We start from the raw sequence: 8,634 nt of genomic DNA, 5'->3' as shown, positions 1-8,634 counted from the left end.
TCTGAAAACAACAACAACAAAAAAACCCATTACCATCAAGTGATACCAACTCATAGCGACCCGGTAGGACAAAGTGGAACTGCCCCATATGGTTTCCACGGAGCAGCATGTAGATTTAAACTGCCGACCTTTTTTGGTTAGCAGTCGAGTTCTTAACTACTAGGGCGCCTGGACGTTTCTAATAGGAGCAGTTAAATGACTGTATTGAGAACCAAAAGAACACCAAGTTTAATCTCCCATCTTTTTATAATAAGTAGGGGTCATCAGGTGGGGCTAGGAGCCAAACACAACTAGTTTCTGCTCATAAATTTGGCACTTAACGCTTGTGTGGACTTGGACAAGCTTTCTCATCTTTAGCACGGGATAATATCTAGAGGGTTATTTTAAAGAATAGCATTAGTAAAAAAAAAATTGGTTAAAAACATGCTGTAAGCCAGGATTTTTCAAACCAATTACACAAGGACATATGAAGACCCTCCAAGGACACAAGCATGGTTAGTTAAGGGAATTGATTTTGTTTTTAGTGCCAAATACTGCTGTTTCCATTAATTTTACTGCAAAATGCTTGATAACATGTCATGAAATATTAATGGAATTGATTCTCATTTTTATACTTGATTCTTATTTAATTAATCCTGGTAAGAAATATTTCCAAAATATGCAAATAGGGCAAATGATTGCATGGCCTTTTTTTTTTTTTTTGCCATGTCTGACAGGCTCACTTAAGGATTATTTGGTGTTTGACTTATTATTTCTTACTAATTAGGGCTCTTACACTGTGAAGTTACATGTTAACTTGTAGATTTTTGCCCAGTAGAGATATGAATATTTCTGTCAAATAGAAAAGACTATCCCAAAGGTTACAGTTTTATTGCAGTATAGGACAATAACCAATTTTGTATCTAACCTAGAAATCTGATTCCAGCATTCCTTCTTCTAGTGACTAGGTATAGTCAATTTTATGAAGTGCTTTGACCTAGCTTTATTTTCCTCTTGATTACCTCATTAATGAGAAAAATAAATCTAATACGTGTTCACTTTTTTAAAATGGGGATAAATGGAGGATAAAACAACAACAACAACACAACAACTGGGCTTCAAGAAGGGTAACACAGAGGAGATGTTAGTAAAGTCCAAAGATTTACCATCGGGAAAATATACAGCCCATAACTCATGGTTACAGTATAGTGTAGGCGGCAACATACAGTCACATAATGTCATAGGCCATCATACGCAGAAAGAAATCATCTAGAATAACAAAGTGAAAAAGTACATCTGGTTCAGGCAACCAACATAAGGAATGGACCATTCTAGGTCCAAGTGTTTACCAGCAACTTGGACACTGTGGTAGAAGCAATGCAGATAACATTGAAGGAAAGATTGTTCAGAACAAAAGTACATGAGTGTGTGAAATTGAGCACTGGAGATGGTGGCTAAGATGATGAGCAGGTTCCCAGTCATGGTGATCGGATATACCCACAGAAATATGGTGAAGAAAAGCCTTTGATGGTGTGGCCATTTAAATGGTCAAATTTACCCCATCCATCTTGTCTCAATAGTATAAAAACTAGAATTCCATAAAATCAAGTAACAGTTTGGAAACCCAGTTTGCTTTCAGCCAATTTAGCTAATCTTTTAGTTCAATAAAATTTTAAAAGGACCAATATTTCCATTATAACCATACATTCCTAAAAACTATCTTTTCTAAACTCCCATAGCACTCACTTTGTGCCACTCTTATGACACATACTTTGTTTTGCTTTTTATTTCAATGAGTCACGTATATATCTTATTTTATTGCTTACTATAATCTCCTTAAAGACAAGAATGCCATCTTACTTTACATATGCTTCATCATATTCTTTGTGATGCCTATCACAGAGTAAGCATATGGTAAACATCTTGAATAAATATAAAATTCTGTCATGGAATAAAAAATAAATCTCTAGTCCTGAGTAACAGCATCAGAGTCACCATAAGCCTTCTATGAAAACTGATAAATGAATGCTACAAGACTGTAAGTGCTGCAGAAGGTCCAGAAAAGATGTGGAGGAAAAGACCACTGCAGGCTTGTACAGTCATGATATCTTCCTCAGGAACGGGAGATTTCAACCAATTTTTTTTTTTAATATATAGGCACACCTTCAATTTTAACAAGGGCAGGAGTAAAGCATTTCAGGCAGAGAAAATTGTCAGATCAAAACCGAGTCCAATGAGTTTAGCCAACTATATAGCTAGAAGATACAGTTCCCACAGAATTTGCCTCAATTCTGACACTAACTACAAGTCCAGGGATTCGCAAAACCACCATCAGGTTTAATAATCTGCTAAAAGGACTCACAGAACTCACTGAAAACTATTATGCATATGGAAGAGATGCATTCATCAGAGACTAGGAGGGGTCCAAATGCAGAGATCTTGGTAACGGACATCATGGATGGCATTACCTCCTTCTGTCACAATATGTAATAATACATACGGGTATGACTAACCAGGGGAGCTCATCTGAGCCTGTGGTGTCCAGAGTTTTTGAAGGGAAAGAGTTCTAAGTTCCACTCCTGACCCTGCCACTATTTCACCGTGTGATACCGGGAAAGTCACTTTACAATCTCTGTTGTTGTTGTTAGGTGCTGTCAAGTCGGTTCCGACTCATAGTGACCCTATGCACAACAGAACGAAACACTAACACTGACCGGTCCTGTGCCATCCTTACAATCGTTGTTATGCTTGAGCTCATTGTTGCAGCCACTCTGTCAGTCCACCTTATTGAGAGTCTTTCCCTTTTCCACTGACCCTGTACTCTGCCAAGCATGATGTCCTTCTCTAAGGACTGATCCCTCCTGACAACATGTCCAAAGTATGTAAGACGCAGTCTCGCCATACTTGCCTCTAAGGAGCATTCTGGCTGCACTTCTTCCAAGACAGATTTGTTCGTTCCCTTGGCAGTCCGTGATATATTCAACATTCTTCGCCAACACCACAATTCAAAGGCATCGATTCTACTTTGGTCTTCCTTATTCACTGTGCGGCTTTCACATGCATATGATGCAATTGAAAATATCATGGCTTGGGTCAGGCACACCTTAGTCTTCAGGGCGACATCTTTGCTCTTTAGCACTTTGAAGAGGTCCTTTGCAGCACATTTACCCAATGCAATGTGTCTTTTGATTTCTTGACTGCTGCTTCCATGGCTGTTGATTGTGGATCCAAGTAAAATGAACTCCTTGACAACTTCAGTCTTCTCTCCATTTATCATGATGTTGCTCATTGGCCCAGTTGTGAGGATTTTTGTTTTCTTTATATTGAGGTGCAATCCATACTGAAGGCTGTCGTCTTTTATCTTCATTAGTAAGTGCTTCAAGTCCTCTTCACTTTCAGCAAGCAAGGTCGTGTCATCTGTATAATGCAGGTTGTTAATGAGTCTTCCTCCAATCCTGATACCCTGTTCTTCTTCATATAGTCCAGCTTCTCGGATTATTTGCTCAGCATACAGATTAAATAGGTATGGTGAAAGAATAGAACCCTGATGCACACCTTTCCTGACTTTAAACCAATCAGTACCCCCTTGTTCTGTCTGAACAACTGCCTCTTGATCTATGTAAAGGTTCCTCATGAGCACAATTAAGTGTTCTGGAATTCCCATTCTTCGCAGTGTTACCCATAGTTTGTTATGATCCACACAGTCGAATGCCTTTGCATAGTCAATAAAACACAGGTAAACATCCTTCTGGTATTCTCTGCTTTCAGCCAGGATCCATCTGACATCAGCAATGATATCCTTGGTTCCACATCCTCTTCTGAAACTGGCAGTTCCCTGTCGATTTACTGCTGTACTGTTTTTGAATGATCTTCAGCAAAATTTTGCTTGCGTAGGATATTAATGATATTGTTCTATAATTTCCACATTTGGTTGGATCACCTTTCTTGGAAATAGGCATAAATATGGATCTCTTTCAGTCAGTTGGCCAGGAAGCTGTCTTCCATATTTCTTGGCATAGACGAGTGAGCACCTCCAGCGATGCATCTGTTTGTTGAAACATCTCAATTGATATTCCATCAATCCATGGAGCCTAGTTTCTTGCCAGTGCCTTCAGAGCAGCTTGGACTTCCTCCTTCAGTACCATCGGTTCCTGATCATATGCCACCTCTTGACATGGTTGAACATAGACTCATTCTTTTTTGGTATAATGCCTCTGTGTATTCCTTCCATCTTCTTTTGATGCTTCCTGCGTTGTTTAATATTTTCCCCGTGGAATCCTTCACTATTGCAACTTGAGGCTTAATTTTTCCTCCAGTTCTTTCAGGTTGTGAAATGCCGAGTGTGTTGTTCCATTTTGGTTTTCTATCCCCAGCTCTCTGCACATGTCATTATAATACTTTACTATGTCTTCTCGAGATGCCCTTTGAAATCTTCTGTTCAGTTCATTTGTTTCATCAATTCTTCCTTTTGCATTAGCTCAAGAGCAAGTTTCAGAGTCTCCTCTGACATGGATCTTGGTCTTTTCTTTCTTTCCTGTCTTTTCAGTGACCTCTTGCTTTCTTCATGTATGATATCCTTGATGTTATTCCACAACTTGTCTGGTCTTCAGTCACAAGTGTTCAATGCGTCAAATCTATTCTTCAGATGGTCTCTAAATTCAGGTGGGATATACTCAAGGTCATATTTTCGCTCTCGTGGACTTGCTATGATTTTCTTCAGTTTCAGCTTGAATTTGCATATGAGCAATTGATGGTCTGTTCCACAGTCGGCCCCGGCCTTGTTCTGACTGATGATATTGAGCTTTTCAATCATCTCTTTCCATGGATGTAGTCAATTTGATTTCTGTGTGTTCCATCTGGGGAGGTCCATGTGTATAGTCACCGTTTATTGTTGGTAAAAGAAGGTATTTGCAATGAAGAAGTCATTGGTCTTGCAAAATTCTATCATTCGATCTCGTTTCTATCACCAAGACCATATTTTCCAACTACTGATTCTTCTTCTTAGTTTCCAACTTTCGCATTCCAATCGCCAGTAATTATCAATGCATCTTGATTCCATGTTCGATCAATTTCAGACTGTAGCAGCTGATAAAAATCTTCTATTTCTTCATCTTTGGCCCTAGTGGTTGGTGCGGAAATTCAAATAATAGTCGTATTAACTGGTCTGCCTTGTAGGCATATGGATATTATCCTATCACTGACAGCGCTGTACTTCAGGATAGATTTTGAAACATTCTTTTTGACGATGAATGTAACACCATTCGTCTTCGAGTTGTCATTCCCAGCATAGTAGACTATATGATTGTCTGATTCAAAATGGCCAATAACAGTCCATTTCAGCTCACTAATGCCTAGGATATTGATGTTTATGCATTCCATTTCATTTTTGATGATTTCCAATTTTCCTAGATTCATACTTCGTACATCCCAGGTTCTGATTATTAATGGATGATTGCAGCTGTTTCTTCTCCTTTTGAGTCGTGCCACATCAGCAAATGAAGGTCCCGAAAGCTTTACTCCATCCACGTCATTAAAGTCGGCTTGACTTTGAGGAGGCAGCTCTTCCCCAGTCATCTTTTGAGTGCCTTCCAACCTGGGGGGCACATCTTCCGGCACTATATTAGACAATGTTCCGCTGCTAGTCATAAGTTTTTCACTGACTAATGCTTTGCAGAAGTAGACAGCCGGGTCCTTCTTCCTAGTCTGTCTTAGTCTGGAAGCTCAGCTGAAAGCTATCCTCCATGGGTGACCCTGTTGGTGTCTGAATACCGGTGGCATAGCTTCCAGCATCACAGCAACACGCAAGCCCCCAAAGTACGACAAAGTAACAGACATGTGGGGGTTACAGTCTCTTTTTTTTTTTTTTTTTTTTACAGTCTCTAGGTCCTAGCTATTGCAGCCTGACAAATGAAGTATTTGGATTATCTCTAGATTTTTGAGGTCTCTTTCTATCAGTAACATTCTCAATTCCTAAAACATAGTGTACTTCTGAAAGGTCCCAATATATATTTGCTGACTTTGAGATGCATGGATTAATTTTGTGGCCATTGGTAAGTCACATGAACAACATTTCTTCATCTCTAAAATCTTTAGAAGAGTTAGTATCTGAGAATCCTTTTAGCTCTAAAATTAAAGGTTATACAGACATAGGGCTTGTTGGAAAATTATTTACAAAACCAAAACATTTGCAACTTGTCCCTTTTTTCTATTTTTGTCCCATGTGGGTGAGAAAAAGTGAGGAACAACCCAATCTAATGTGTGGAGACTATAGCTTTCTTATACCGCTTATACATTGTTGTTAAAAAAAAAAAACCCAAACCCGTTGCCATTGAGTTGATTCCGACTCATAGCAACACTATAGCACAGAATAGAACTGCCCCATAGAGTTTCCAAGGAGCAGATGGTATATTTGAACTGCCACCCTTTTGGTTAGCAGCCGAGCTCCTAACCACTATACCACTAGGGTCCACAGTGTTGCTACTGGCGGGGGGTAAAAAAAGTTAGAACTTCTTTATCTTTTTTTTTCCTTTTATAAAATTTGTAGCATGGTTTTAAAATTCTGGCATATGACTATGCCCTGATTTAAGATAAACATTCCCTCTGTTCTCTAATCACCGAAAGCGCTGTTTAGTCTGGATGTTGAAGTCTAACTGTAGATTAGCTGCCATATTCATTGGTAGCCCCCATATCACTCAGTTATACTATGCTCCGTTCTAGGTGTTGAGGGAGTCACAAATTAATCATACAGCATCCCTACTCATAAGTAACTCATATTCTAGGAAGGGTGACAAACATACATGTATTTAAGTATAATACACTTTCAGACTTATAATAATAAAAGTAAGGGTCAGGAACAAGAAGTAAGCAGGAGAAGAAGTTAACTTTGTCAGGGTGAAAGGTGGTCAGAGAAGTTGTATCAGAAGTGTTGCTGAAACAGGGCTTTAAAAGATAAATATGGGGAAGGGCCAATTTGGCAAGGTAGTCAGATGCTTCTGGTGATCCCTCTATAACAAAGACCTGAAAAAACATTTATGACAAGCTAGGAGCCCTGAACATCAAAGGCAAAGTTAGATACAGGACTGAGCAGCACGAGGAGGAAGAGACTGTTCAGAAGTGGAAAGGAGTTGCCAGACCTGAATCAATGGGAACCCTCAGGAACCATTCCCTGGAGCAACAGCGGCAGTGCTCCAGACGCAGTTTCCTCAGGGAGAGAAAGGCAGCCACACAGCCTACTCACACCTCCAGAAAAAGAGAAGGAAGCCGCTCTTGGCAAAAGCTAAGTTCTTGCGTATATTTTACCAAATCCCCAGCCCCCAAGCTGGCTTCAGGGGCTGTCAATTTGCCTGAGCCTGAGAAAGGTCCTGCTGCATGCCTTGAGCCATTCTCCTGGCTTGGAGAGAGAAGGAATAAACCCACAATTTGGGAGAAAAGATAATCTGCCAGCTCCACTAAGCTGGGGAGCTCAGGACAGAAACCACTCCTGTCCAGGAATAAATGGTCTGGACTTTGAATAACTTTCCACCCTGCATGGACCTGTGTGGGCCTATTTCAGGACAATTGGCCCTTGTTGGCAGAATGCAACTGTTTCAGCTGTGCGGTACAGAGGTGGGTGTTTAAAGTCTGATGTTTGACACCGCTGCCTATTAAACAGGATCCTTACCTACCCACATCAGGGGCCTAAGGACTGGTGGCTTTACTCAGGTAACCCAGCTGCCTGCAACAGTGGTCCAAGGATAACTGGTATCTACCAGTCCTTAAAACCAAAAGCATTGGGTTCCCATGGTCTGTCAGCAGAACCCACCAAACTGGGCACTCTAGGGAACAGGGAAGTGCTTTCCTCACTGACACTTGGGGGATGGTTGTCAGCCCTGTACCTTTTCAGAGTGTGACCCCCTGCTGCAACCAGATACCACAACTTACACCAATCAACCCTGCCCCTCTAAGACTGTAGGACAGAGCTTGTACCACACACTTGATGACCAGGAACCTGCACACCTGAGCTGAAACCATACAAGGAGAGTGAAAGTACTCCTAGCCTTATATACCTGACAACAGATCTAGCCATCCATAACAGGATGTTAGAGCTTCAAAGGTGAAAATAATCAAGCTAGGTCACTCAAGCAGCCTATAGGGCATATGAAAAAAAAAGCAAGAAGCTAGAATACAGTAAGCAAACATAAAATAAACTAATACGATAACTTATAGATGGCTTGTAGACAACAGTCAATATCAAATCACAAAAAGGAGACCATGCTCGCTTCAACAAGCTCTCAAAACAAAGAATCAAGGGATCTTCTGGATGAAGGTGCATTTGTGGAATTATCAGATGCAGAGTACAAAAGATTAACATACAGAACTCTTCAAGACATCAGGAATGAGGTCAGGAAGGAGATCAGTCAAATCACAGAACAAGCCAAGAAACACACAGATAAAGCAGGTGAAGAAGTTAAGAAGGTTATTCGAGAACATAATGAAATATTTAAGAAGCTGTAAGAATCCATAGAGAGACAGCAATCAGAAATTTAGAAGATTAAAAATAAAATTACAGAATTATACAACTCCATAGAAAGTCAGAGGAGCAGAACTGAGTAACTGGAAGGCAGAATTGGCGAGACTGAAGATAAAGCACTTGGCACCAATATATCTGAAGAAAAA

This window comes from Elephas maximus, chromosome X, assembly GCF_024166365.1.
Source record: "Elephas maximus indicus isolate mEleMax1 chromosome X, mEleMax1 primary haplotype, whole genome shotgun sequence".
In the NCBI taxonomy this organism is placed as follows: domain Eukaryota; kingdom Metazoa; phylum Chordata; class Mammalia; order Proboscidea; family Elephantidae; genus Elephas; species Elephas maximus.
This window is presented reverse-complemented; position numbering follows the sequence as displayed.